Here is a 13,747-nt window from a genome sequence, read left to right as displayed (position 1 = left end):
CCGGAACTGAATTAACACAGTTCAGCTCCTGGAACCCCCTATTTCAATCCCGTAATAATTAATAAATAAATGAAACCCGTATTGCTGCTTTAACCATACTGAAATCTTTCTCTTTTTAAAAGAACTCAATGTCACACTCCTGCTAGCTCACACTGTCCAAACCCCACGCACATCTAAAGCACCAACAAGCCATGAGATTTTATAACGAGTTATTAGACAAAAGGAAGACTGCAAGCTAAATACAATATCTATTAGAACCGTTGGAGGAATCTGTGACTGGAATATACTTTTAAGCCATCTTTATGTGGGAGGCATGCAGTGGATTTCAGTGCAAATTAACAAATTAACATTATCTACAACATTGGGGGGTGGGGTTTAATAAAGAATTGTTTATGGAAATCGAATTGCAAGAGTGCATTGCGTAAAAAAGAAAAAGTCTCAGCTAAAATTAATAGTAGTATATTTTGGTATGTAATTATTCATGTTCTTACATTTGGTGCACGTTTTATTACACGGTTTATACGGTGTGTGTCATGTTCATATATCTGAATGCATTACGAATTGCTTGCTTCAACTTGCATTTCTCTTTCACCCCAAGGAAAAGTTGATGGATAATGTTGGCACAGTTCATGCTTGCCATTTTCTTTTTACATATTATTTACATATGTGCACCACGGACTTTACACCTAAAAAGTTTTTTTCTTTGTGAAAAACAAGTTGACGCATGTGCCTCAAAACACAGCAGAATTATTTTTATACATTACCCCACAAAGACGAATTCATACTCTTCTGTGCATCACGTTTATGACAAAAATAGGTTTTAACTACAGTACACCTAATACATAGGTCCCAGTATGTTTAGCTATGGAAGGGAACTATGAAGCTCCATACAAAATGAGCATATGAAGAAATTGGCTAGTTTAAAAGGTGCAGACCGTGCAGTCTTATGAAACGGGCTAAAAGAAATGTAAAAAAAAAAATTCATTTGTATTTCTTTTTAGTATTTAAATCACCCTTATAATAAATATGTTATTTATTGGTGTAGTAATAAAAAAATATTTAAAAAAAGGGATGCAAAGAAAATCCTTCATACGTTAGGCCGATTTTTATTTTCGTCTCCACCAACTTGTTTGATCTCGCAACTGATGCTTCCCCCAGAGCTCAATCCCACCGAGCTCTAATCAACGGTGCGCACAAGCTCTGTGGGCAAGATGGGGCGAGGAGAAGTCAAAGAGCTTCATAATTGCATAATAAAGAAAAACACTTAAAACTATTTAAAAAAAAAAACAAGATGTGATTTTTAGCATGTAAAAAATAAGGAAAGGAAAGGTCAGTATTAAATGCTGGACTGGTGGTGGTGCATTAATCAAATGCCTGGATAAACAGATAAGCCTTGAGTTTGATTTTAAGGATTTTCAGAGGGGATATCTCAGACCAAGGCAGAGTTCAAAAGACAAGCTCTTGCCCCAAAGCAAGTCCAAGTGATTTTAAGAATTGTTGGCAGTCCTTAAAGCTGCAGTTCAGTCTTTTTTTTTTTTTTTTTACTTCAATAGTTTTATGTGTACAATCTCTAATTACCTAAAGAACTGTATAGCTGCAGGTCAATTCGTTCTCCATGTATTGATAGGTCGAAATTTGGTGACATAATTAGTGAAGGGATCTGTTTTTCTTCTGCTTCTGTCTCTCAGTGGAAGCTCATGAATATTCATGAGCAATCCTGCATGACATGTGCTAGAGGGAGGGCAGGGCTGACAAGGGGTGTGCCAGGGCTTGTGACAGGACATGAAGGGGCAGTGCCTTAGCAAATGGCTGTTAAAATAGAATACATTAAAATTGGTCTTTAAAAGTTGTTTTTTTAAAAACAGAAAATGCTAAAAGTATTTTTTTCTTACTACAGAACTGATTTATTAAAAAAAACACACATGCAGGATATTGACTGAGCTGCAGCTTTAATTTGCAGATTTAATTGAGTGAGCAAACGGGGGTGTAAGAAACCAGGGTCCTTAAACATCAAAAAGCCGCACTTAAAATAGATTTGCTACCTTAGAAGGATCAATTGCAGAGAACGGAAAACAGGTGTCATGTGTCAGGATGGACCTGGTTAGTCAACAGCCTGGCAGTTCCAATCTACGCCAGCTGGAGGCAGAGCGGCTCTGTTTCAAGAAGTCTCAGGTAAAGTGCATTGCAGGAGTCTAGGCACGAGGATACAAAGGGATGGACCAGATTAGTGAAATCCCGGTGGGCTATATACCTCAGTGAAAGCATGAGAATATGATGCTTAAGTGTCAAGTCATAATCAATGACAACACGAAGATTTCACACATGGTCAGAGTTTAGCAGCTGAGCACCAAGCACGAGGCCAGTTCACTGACACTACTGCAGTCTCGCTGTCAGATGGTGAGGTCCTAGCACCTGTCATTTTAAGTCCTGTGAAATGTCCAATACTTTTCTCTGTTTGGCCAATGATGGCATCATACAGTAATTACTGAACAAATAACCAAAGAAAAATACAGACTGACAATTGAGCTACAAATTCATACAGCCAGAAAAGCCTCATTAACAAAAACATTAGGGAAAGATTGTAAAAAGCTTCCATTGCATTTGGTTACCATGGGTTCATTAAAAGTTGTAAAGGTTATTTAAAAATACTTCTACATTACAGATGTATTAGGGTGTCAATCCCTTACATTTAGCCTATTAACCATGTCACAGTCATTTGTTCTCTTTGGTCCTTGCTGGGACTGCCCCTTCCATTAATGCAAGATAAATATTTTTAAGTGTTCTTTATGAAATTAAAACATTTATGTTCTCCCAATTCTGTCCCAACTCTTTGTTTCTTTCACCCTAGGGCATGTTTTGCCCTGCTCCAAGAGTACAGCACTGGACTGGTAGGGGATCCATTACTGACAAAGAATGAGGTGGTATGACCAACTAAATAGAGTGACAGCTAAACAAAAAAAAAGAAGTAGCTAAAAGAAGTGAAACCTCTCCTAAGTATGCAGCACCATTGGGAATAACCAGATCTAGCATAGCATTATCAAATATTTGAAATATTTTTATATTTTATTTTAAAATCATGAACCAGCAAGACATTCCATAGCCGTGTTCTGCTACAGTATACCACACCTACCAGTGTTAGGAGATATAACCTATTCAAGCTAATAGGTTTTGGGTACTTTGTCTTCTAGTGCCAGGTGTCCTTTAGCGAGACTGCTTAATAAATATGGCACACTAACTATTAAATATTTGTTCTTGGTATATTCTCTTTTTTGTTCCCTTTATAGTTTCTATAGCAAATCCTTAATGGCCACTTCAATCCGTTCCTGAGACACACTGTTTTTCAGGGATTAGTATTTCAGGAGTGAATAAGAGAAGCAAAATAGAGTTCAAGGGAGTAGTTCCAGCAATTTTGATGGATGCCGTTACATGTCACCTTTCTTGCACAATTATTTACATCAGTAGAATGCTCACACACTGAAATTAATGTGATGTAGCTGTTAACAATAAAACCTATGCAATGATGATTCTGCTGACTCATCAATGCATACAGACTTTGCTACTAAAAATGGTTTCAGACATGTTATTTTTTATACTACTAATTGGGGGAGGGGGGGAGGGGGGGAGGGGGGGAGGGGGGGAGGGGGGGAGGGGGGGAGGGGTTGGTGGATTGCTTTATGTCTTCTTTTTATTTATTTTTTATGTTTGGGCATCAGCCGCTTATTGGATTTGTTCTGGAGGGCTTCAGCCCTGAAGTTGAGCACAGCCTTCATCAGGGTTGGGAAAGTAACCCCATTTGTATTACGTCACCATTGATTGTCAGTGTGGCTATCCCCCCATTGAGGGGACTTAGGTAGAGTGACAATTAATGGGTTCAGGTTTCAAATATAATTTTTTATTACTGTAATTTCAGCATGTGGAACAAGCAAAACGATTTTAAAAATTTACGTACTGTATAATCCGCGGCTGAAATTGAAAATAAATAAATAAATACAAAATTACATATATTTTAAAAATCAGAGAAACAACAGAAAGATAGGGAGTGATCACAGGACCATACTAATTGAATGAAGTAATTAAGTACATAAATAGGGTAATCAAATGATGGGTGCAAACTGTGAACTGAAAAGTGAATCAGAAAAGGTGAAGGGGAAACACAAAATGGATGTGCCCCCTAAAAGAATTCACTTAAATGCACACCAACAGGTATAAAAGTTAACTTTTAATAAATTTACTTAAAACATATATTACCAAAGTAATGTGTAATGTGAATTAAAAATGTATTAAATCAACGCTATCCGGCATCCATGTCATCAATTATAAAGTCATACTATCCCGGTTGACCACTTAATGTTGGTGGGATATAGAGGACAGAGGATGCTAAGAGTCAGGGTATTAACCCCTCTGGAGCAACGGTGAGACCAAGTGGTAGGAGTATATAAATGTTCACAAGTGGGTGGCCAACGGATTAAATATCCAGCTTCCTTGCTAAATTACCAGCACTGCGCACTACAATAGAGACTTTAGTGTGTTAGAGTGAGAGTGCTTGAGTGATAAAGCTGGCACATACAGTGATAATGATGGTACATACACTGCATCATGAAACTGCCAGACACAGCAGTACTAGGGTGAATTCACACTAATGAACTGTGAAAACGCCTCACATAGAGTGCAAGGAATGCAGGCACACTGACTATGAAATTAAATAAATAAATAAATAACTACTGGGGTCTGCACAGTTAGAACCAGGAGACTGCAGACACGACATTAAAACAGCTCCAAGTAGGAGACTGACAACATTGCGCGTCCAACGCGCGTTTCCCTCCAGCAAAGGAGCTTCTTCAGGGACAAATTTTACTGGGGGAGAGAGGTCTGAACCCTTTTATACCCTTGCAATACCCTAATTGCAAAATCAATAGCCAACAGCTGCTGCACATGCGCACTGAGCTCACGCCCAAACTGACTCAATAAAGTGCTCAAATGCTAATAAAGTGCAATATCAGGAGAATCCTTAGTATTGTACCTTTATTTAGCCGTGTTTCTATCGTTATTCGGCTGTTTGTAGAGTTTCTAAAGCCATAAATCATGAGCGCCGCATAGAGTGTCTAATGCGCATGCGCGGGGACTTAAACAATATTTCTATGTTAGTCGGTGCGCGTTGCGCATGCGCGGGAACTTAAGACGTAATTTCTCTCTGTTCCGTACCCATTGCGCATGCGCGGGGACTTAGAAAACATTTCTATATTGGTCCGTGCGCGTTGCGCATGCGCGGGACTTAGACGTAATTTCACTCTGTTCCGTACCCATTGCGCATGCGCGAGGACTTAGAAAACATTTCTATATTGGTCCGTGCGCGTTGCGCATGCGCGGGACTTAGACGTAATTTCACTCTGTTCCGTACACAATGCGCATGCGTGGCGACTTAGATGTAATTCCATGTATGTGTCAGCGCCTGTTGCGCATGCGCAGAAAAGTTAGGCATTATACCATGCTTCCGCGCACGCGCAGGGACTTAGAAATTGTAGACAATTGTAACCCAGTCATTGTGCGCATGCGTGGGGATTTAGAAATAATTCCATCCGCGCACTTACATAGTGCGCTTGTGCGGTCTGCGCATGCGTGAGGACTTAGGAATTATTTCATTCGGGTCTATATGTATTGCGCATGCGTGAATACTTAGAAAGTCTTTGCAATTTCTAGCCGTTAGTGTAGCGCATGCGCGGGGACTTAGAAATTATTACAGTATCTACCCAAACATAGTGCGCATGCGTGGGAACTCAGGATTTAAAAGATAGAAACAAATGCACATGGATAAGGTTGTAATAAAGCACATGCATAGGGTACTGACTATAGATAGAGGATAAGGGTACATAGGACCTATATTGCACATTTTATATTGGGTGATTGTGCAAATAAAATTGTTAACAATCCCCCATAAGTATATTATACTACACAATGTGTCAACTTACAATGCAGTGGTGGATAAGTTAATTAAACTATTCAAAAGGTATGACTGTATACATGCACAAAATTTATTGTCTATACTCATTATATACAGTACATATACACACCTTACACAGATACTAAACCCACTGCTGGGTTTAGAACTTTAGTATTATAGTCACTAGTCTAAATAATAATAATGCTACAATCTATTTAATATTTCGATACCGAAAGCTGGAAATTGTCATAGTGGACAATGGAATGACATAACTGGTTGTCAGAGAGACCAGTAAAATGTATGTTCACAGTGTATAGATAGGAGGATACATATGTCCGACCAAATGACCCCATAATCAGATAAAGGTTGTGAAGGTGAACCCCTCATTAAGACCATTAGGGCTCCTAGTTTTTAACTTGTAAATCCATTCTGCTTCGATACGAAGCAAGGATTGGTCAGTATACTGTATACTGACAACGCGCACGGACTAACAGAAATATTGTTTAAGTCCCCGCGCATGCGCATTAGACACTCTATGCGGCGCTCATGATTTATGGCTTTAGAAACTCTACAAACAGCCGGATAACGATAGAAACACGGCTAAATAAAGGTACAATACTAAGGATTCTCCTGATATTGCACTTTATTAGCATTTGAGCACTTTATTGAGTCAGTTTGGGCGTGAGCTCAGTGCGCATGTGCAGCAGCTGTTGGCTATTGATTTTGCAATTAGGGTATTGCAAGGGTATAAAAGGGTTGAGACCTCTCTCCCCCAGTAAAATTTGTCCCTGAAGAAGCTCCTTTGCTGGAGGGAAACGCGCGTTGGACGTGCAATGTTGTCAGTCTCCAACTTGGAGCTGTTTTAATGTAGTGTCTGCAGTCTCCTGGTTCTAACTGTGCAGACCCCAGTAGTTAGTTATTTATTTATTTAATTTCATAGTCAGTGTGCCTGCATTCCTTGCACTCTATGTGAGGCGTTTTCACAGTTCATTAGTGTGAATTCACCCTAGTACTGCTGTGTCTGGCAGTTTCATGATGCAGTGTATGTACCATCATTATCACTGTATGTGCCAGCTTTATCACTCAAGCACTCTCACTCTAACACACTAAAGTCTCTATTGTTGTGCGCAGTGCTGGTAATTTAGCAAGGAAGCTGGATATTTAATCCGTTGGCCACCCACTTGTGAACATTTATATACTCCTACCACTTGGTCTCACCGTTGCTCCAGAGGGGTTAATACCCTGACTCTTAGCATCCTCTGTCCTCTATATCCCACCAACATTAAGTGGTCAACCGGGATAGTATGACTTTATAATTGACGACATGGATGCCGGATAGCGTTGATTTAATACATTTTTAATTCACATTACACATTACTTTGGTAATATATGTTTTAAGTAAATTTATTAAAAGTTAACTTTTATACCTGTTGGTGTGCATTTAAGTGAATTCTTTTAGGGGGCACATCCATTTTGTGTTTCCCCTTCACCTTTTCTGATTTATTTTAAAAATCATGTGCAAAATATTTTATGTACATCTAATGAAGATTTCCAGTTGGTAAAGTTTTGTAGTTAAAATGAATAATGAATTTGACATTCTGATGTGTTCTCTTCTCGAAAGTGATAGGAGGATGTCAAATTGCGTCAACTGAAAATAATATTTATGTAGGTGAAAGTATGACTAAAAAGAAATTCCCCGGATTACAGATGCAGCCACCAGTATCCGATCACTTGCCTTGGAAAATCTGGGGAATCTCCAAATAAACCAACATTTTAGTGAGATTTCTGCAGCTAGACTAAGGCCTCGGGCATGGTCAGCGCTTAGGCGCTGACCCGTGCTGAGGCGCGCTGGTGCTTACCAGTGAGCCCCTGCAGCTGCAATGAGAGCGGCTTCAGCAGGGGCTCGCGCACGCTTCCGCAAGCGTGCGGAAGCGTGGGTCTTATGAGAATTTTAGATTCAAGCGCTCAAGGGAGCGCAGGGCCGGTCACGTGAGCGGTTCGCCCAATGAGGACGAACCAGCTCCGAGACGTCCCTGGCCCGACACGTCCACGGACGGCGCGCTAACCAAGGCCTTTGTACGGCTGCTGCAACCCTGGACGCAGCCTATTGGCCCATCGGCCATTTTATAAATAAATATCCCGCTCGGTAATTTATATTACCTCAATCTTGATGATTCCGGTCATAAAATTGCGGTAATAAGAATCTGTATGTTTGTTTGTTTTTCCTGGGTGCGATATTAAATTTTAACGGCGTTTGACGTATCTAGGCTGGAATGTCTTATAAATGAGATCGTTAGATACCTGAAAATGATTAGCCTCGGACATAAAAACACACTTTTTTCCTAAAGAGAAAATCCCCTTATAAATACAATTAAAAGTATAACCTTTTTCCTAAGGAAAACAAAATATGTCGGGCTTTTATGCAACTATGGCTATTTGGCTATCCCTGTCTGCCATTTTAATTTTCACGGCTTGGTATGAAAAGGAAAACGGCCCAATCATATTTACAAAAAGAAAAAGGTACCAAAAAGGTAGGAATTTTTTTTTATCGTTGGCCAACTTGTGTAATTTGGAGCAGTTCGAATTTCTACAGCAATGGTTTTCAACCTGTATTCCGTGGACCCAGAATTTCAATGTGAAGTTACCAGTTGTTCCTTGAGGAAAATTTGGTACTGGCAGATATTTGGCCAAATTTGTTAGTTTGAAAATGCAAAAAAAATGTATTAAAATGTTATACTGTATCTAATAAATGAAACATAATATACAAATCTGTGAGTTAATTTAAAATATAGGCACTTATTTAAAATATTTAAGCTCTACAGTGTTAGAAGTATTTTTACTTCCATAGTATAAATGGGATAGGTTTCCACCAAGTCACACATTTTTAAAAATTCCACAAAGTCACAATGCACTTTTTAAGGGTTCCCACAGTTTTTAAGAGGTTGAAAACCAGTTATCTAAAGCAGGGATGCTCAAAGTTTTTAACCTGCGCCCCACTGACTGCTTACCTCCCGGCTCGCGCCCCTCTCCTCCTCGGCTCCAGCATCAAACGACGTTGCGGGGGTCATGCGACATCACATTGCCACGTCACGTGACCCCACGGTGACATTTGACGCTGTTACCACGGCGACGTTTTGCCGAAGATCAGGTAGGAGAAGCTGCAGAGACCTCGCGAGGTCCCTCCGGCATTTAATTTAAATGCCTTAGGGGAGAGCGCGGGACCTCTGTAGCTGCAGCACCCCCCTCCCTGGAAATTCACCCGCCCCCCACTCTGCACACCCCTGATCTAAAGTACAGACTCGCTTTAACAAATATCCCAGTGGAAACTTTAGAAATGGGATCCTTAAAAGGGAGCTCATTTTAAAACACCCACAAATTCAATTTAAAGCGCATACATGTTGTAATGTACATTTGTGTAATACACAATGGTGAACCAGTGTGTTAGATTCTCAATCTGAAAATAAATATGTTTATTTAGTGGCACAGCTATCAAACACATATTAGAAGTAACTAAAAAAACAAAACACTACTCTGTGTTTAGAAAGATTTAATCTTTATAAAGATTACAATAATGTGATTTAGAAGCATATTACACAAAAAATTCCCCATGGCCCAATCACCAACTTCGGTTGATAAATAAAAGAATAGACCCCATAGTCGGATACATGCATAACAGAGAAAGCATTGACAGAAAGCACTGCAGAAAACAACCGTTCTAAACCAGTTTCAAAATAACCAAGAAGGATAAGGAACATTTATATAAAACGGCAAGATTCTGATTTTATTTTAGAGAAACATCAAACTGTAACCACATGAAAAGCAAACAAAAATAAAATACAAAATAATCACGTTTATAAATAACATGTTCCCCAGTTAAGTGCCGTTGGATGTAATCAGGTTGGAAAATGTATGAAGAACAACTTAACCAAGGAAAAAATAGAATGTCATACTGAATTCAGTCACATTATTATATTTTTAGAACATCAATAGCAAATGTAGACTAGGCCTACTAGTTATTACTCAAATGAACATAACACAACTCAATCATTGGATTGTACATAAACATAAAATGTGTACGATGCCAAATTTTTATTTTTATTACACAAATGTACTTTGTATCATCAAAGGCAGAATTTTCACACACAAAAGGCCCCTACCTTTTTAAAGTTTACAATTAATGTGTTGGTACGAAAAAAAGGAGATGAAGTGAATTGAAATGTGGAACTGGGTTTTGAAACTGGATCACCCACGTCAAAGAAATTACCTACTACCAGATGTCTACCACTCTGAATGTTATAAATGCAGTACTCATTCTGCAAAAGGCCTTTGCAGCAATGGGTTAACAGACAATACAAGGACAAGTGTTCATTTATTGGCAGTTGCCCTTGTTTTTTTGTTCCTTCTGTCCATTAGCTTAGTTTGTAGCTCTATGGGTGGCATAGACATTAATGACTTTAAAAGAGTGAGAGAACATGGAAACTCATGAGGCTGAACATGCTCTTAGGTTACATCACATGTCTTGGGGAGATGGTAGGGATGCTAATGTCACAATGTTCCCAAGATATCAAACCAGCAGTGCAGCTAAGAAAAGCACTCATTGATTATATTTCATGCTTATAATGTGAAATCTGCTCTGTTTATGTTATAGAACCATTTCTTTCCATATCTTTGAAAATATATTTTACTGCTCTATGTAGCACTGCTGTTGTAGTGTCCCTCCCCCACTTATGGCCAACAAAGAGTAGATGTTTACCCTAAACATCAAGATTATAGCCCCTCAGGCAGGGCTGAAGGTTAGTATACAGCTGCGGCCACTTTTATTTTAACACTTCTCGGTTATTTTCCGGTGACTTTTTCAGAATGAAGCGCGTTTGACCACGTTAATGCAATATTCATGCCGTATTCATGCCGGCCGTCACCCACGCTTGATCGGTTTAATGATAATGGTTCGGATTTAATTGGGTGAAATTCTTCGCGTATCCGCCAGGTGGCAGATATTCATGAATTGTAATGAATTCTAATGTGTACACTACAGTACTGTACATGTGCTTCAGTAATGTGTCGACTTGCAGATGTTTAAAAAATACCACAGTGGTCCATTGTGAATTGACCTTGGTACTGAAGAAGTTACAATACTGTATCAATTTAGGCATTTCATATTAAAAAACTAAATGCACAGTGTCTGGTGTTCTATAGTATTGTTCAGAGTTCCGAGATGAGCACACCGCCGCAGTACGTGTTAAAAAAGCCCGATTTAACATATGTTTATTTAATATGGTCCGCAATTAATGCAGCAGATGATAAGATGGCCACAGTTGGTCAAATTTATCAATATTTTATCGAAAATTATGACTTTTACAAATTTTCACCAGATTCTCGTGTGTGGAAGCGTGCAATAAGGAAAAAGTTATGTATCGATCCGTATTTTTTCCGTATAGATCCTGCACCTGGAGTTACAGGAGGAGGGTATTGGTGTGTTGTCCCAGATTTTTCCAGTGTCTTTGATCATGGAGACTTCAAAAGGCGAAAGGTCATGGTAAAATCAACGAAGAATCGTCAGTCCCAGGCAAGCCATGCGCCAGCGCCGGCTTCCAATAACGGTCCGACCGTCAGTGAAAACCTGCTGACCGGCAACCCTTGCTGTCTATCCCCGCCTGGATACCTGCAGCCTGAGCAGGATTTCACGTACAGATATCAGCAAGCTTGCATGTACCAAAAAGATTTCCAGCTTCATCAGCTGTCAACTACAGGTGTAGCAGGCCCGCTGTCACCTATCAACTACGTGTATAATCAAGAATACGAGACTGGTGGCAGTGGCTCGGCGCCAACCGTTTGGCAAAGTCTATGGTGAGTACGGCTGCCGTATTTTATTCTTTTTTTTTAAATATCAATATCAATGCACAGTCATGCGATTCTCTTGTAATCAATCGCTTTGCTTATGGTTATGTAGTTCTATTATTTTAGTCACAATTTGCGAAAATGTAGTCCAGCAATATCATTGGCTGAGCAGCTTCTACAGTAGATACTGAACAATTGGTGGACAGCTAGGCGCATGAACCTACTGTATGTCTCATTGGGGCCTTGTTGAAATGCATATGCGTGTCATCACATCAAGGCACATGCGTGTATGTGAACAAGAGACGCCCCCCGAGAAAATTATTGTTGGGACTGACCGAGGGGACCGACTGTGGGAACTTCTTTAGGGGACTGACTAATTTGAACCAACCATTACAGTAATACTTTTTTTTTCCTCAGAAAATAAACTTTGGCATCAGGCGGAGAACGGCAAATGGAGGGATTTCGATGAATAATGTCGCTTTTTGTAACGATGCTTGCACATTGCTGAATCTGATTTTAAAATCCATGTACCGGAGACAACAATCTACCCAAGTAGTGTCAGTGCCATTTTTATGGATTAGGATAGAATAACTGTGAGCTTTATAGAAAACCTGAAACAGTTCAGTATGCTGTTTTTTTCAGACAGTATACAATACATAAACCCCAAAAATAAAAAGTATGCATTTATTCTACATGTATTACAGTATGTGTATTCTATACCCGTACAGTATCTATTGTTTTAATACTGTTTTGATGTGATGTGCATGCCTACAGTATACAGTACAGTACTGTACAGTATGCCTCATGGAACCTTGTTGAAACGCAAAATTCTTGTGTTTACTACTGTACATTAACCAACCATTACTTACTGTACAGAAACACTGTATTTTGTTATAAAAGGAGACACAATGAAACAATTTAAAACAATCTACATTATTTTTATTGGAGTACAGCAAGTCAAAACATTCACAGGTGTATGGTGTACTGTAAGTAAAAACATTTATTTATTACTAAAATTTAAAACAATCTACATTATTTGTCAAAACATTCACAGGTGTACAGCGTAAGTAAAAACATTTATTTATTAATACAATTTAAAACAATCTACATTATTTTTATTGGAGTACAGCAAGTCAAAACATTCACATGTGTATGGTGTACTGTAAGTAAATAGAAGAATGATAAATTGCTGCACACTATTATAATCAGAAAAAAGGGGATACAACTACCGGTGCTCCTGGTTCAGGATTCTCTGTATCAATCCAGGGTATAACGAAGGGAAGAAAATCAGGGCTCCACGGATTTGCTCAATAAACTAATTTATAGCCAATAGTCTATTGGCAATAAATTAGTTTATTGAGCAAATCTGTGGAGCCCTGATTTTCTTCCCTTTGTACTGTAAGTAAAAACATTTATTTATTAATACAATTTAAAGCAATCTACATTATTTTTATTGGAGTACAGTAAGTCAAAACATTCACAGGTGTATGATGTACTGTAAGTAAAAACATTTATTTATTAATACAATTTAAAACAATCTACATTATTTGTCAAAACATTCACAGGTGTACAGTGTAAGTAAAAACATTTATTAATACAATTTAAAACAATCTACATTATTTTTATTGGAGTACAGTACAGTAAGTAAAAAATTAATCAACATTTGAACAGATAATCAATCACGCATCGAATTTGATCCCCACCAGTCTGTCCTTCCAGGGACGATGCCTTGTATACCGCAAAATGCCATTTATGGAGTCTTTCACGATTTTCATTAAATGATCTGTAATGGAATGATAGCGCCGCAATTCCTCCACTATTGTCTTTCTTAAATTTTAAAAGGAAGAGCCTTTTTGACGCGATTCCCTTCGTAGTTGACTTTGTGGGCCCACTGTAAGTACACCTCGTAGCTCACGTGCTGCATGAAAATGTACATGGCATGTTTCTGGGCTATACCACCACTTGCAAACC

General features: G+C 38.8%; 1 protein-coding gene across 1 annotated transcript in view; it reads right to left on the bottom strand.

Annotated features, from left to right (window-relative positions):
- The window catches only part of FIG4 (FIG4 phosphoinositide 5-phosphatase), a 380,709-nt gene that overhangs the window by 317,804 nt on the left and 49,158 nt on the right, over positions 1-13,747 (bottom strand). The gene's annotated exons all lie outside the window — the stretch shown is intronic.

Source organism: Ascaphus truei, chromosome 4 (assembly GCF_040206685.1).
Source record: "Ascaphus truei isolate aAscTru1 chromosome 4, aAscTru1.hap1, whole genome shotgun sequence".
NCBI lineage: Eukaryota > Metazoa > Chordata > Amphibia > Anura > Ascaphidae > Ascaphus > Ascaphus truei.
Note: the sequence above shows the minus strand (reverse complement) of the source record. Positions and strands in the feature narration are given on the sequence as shown.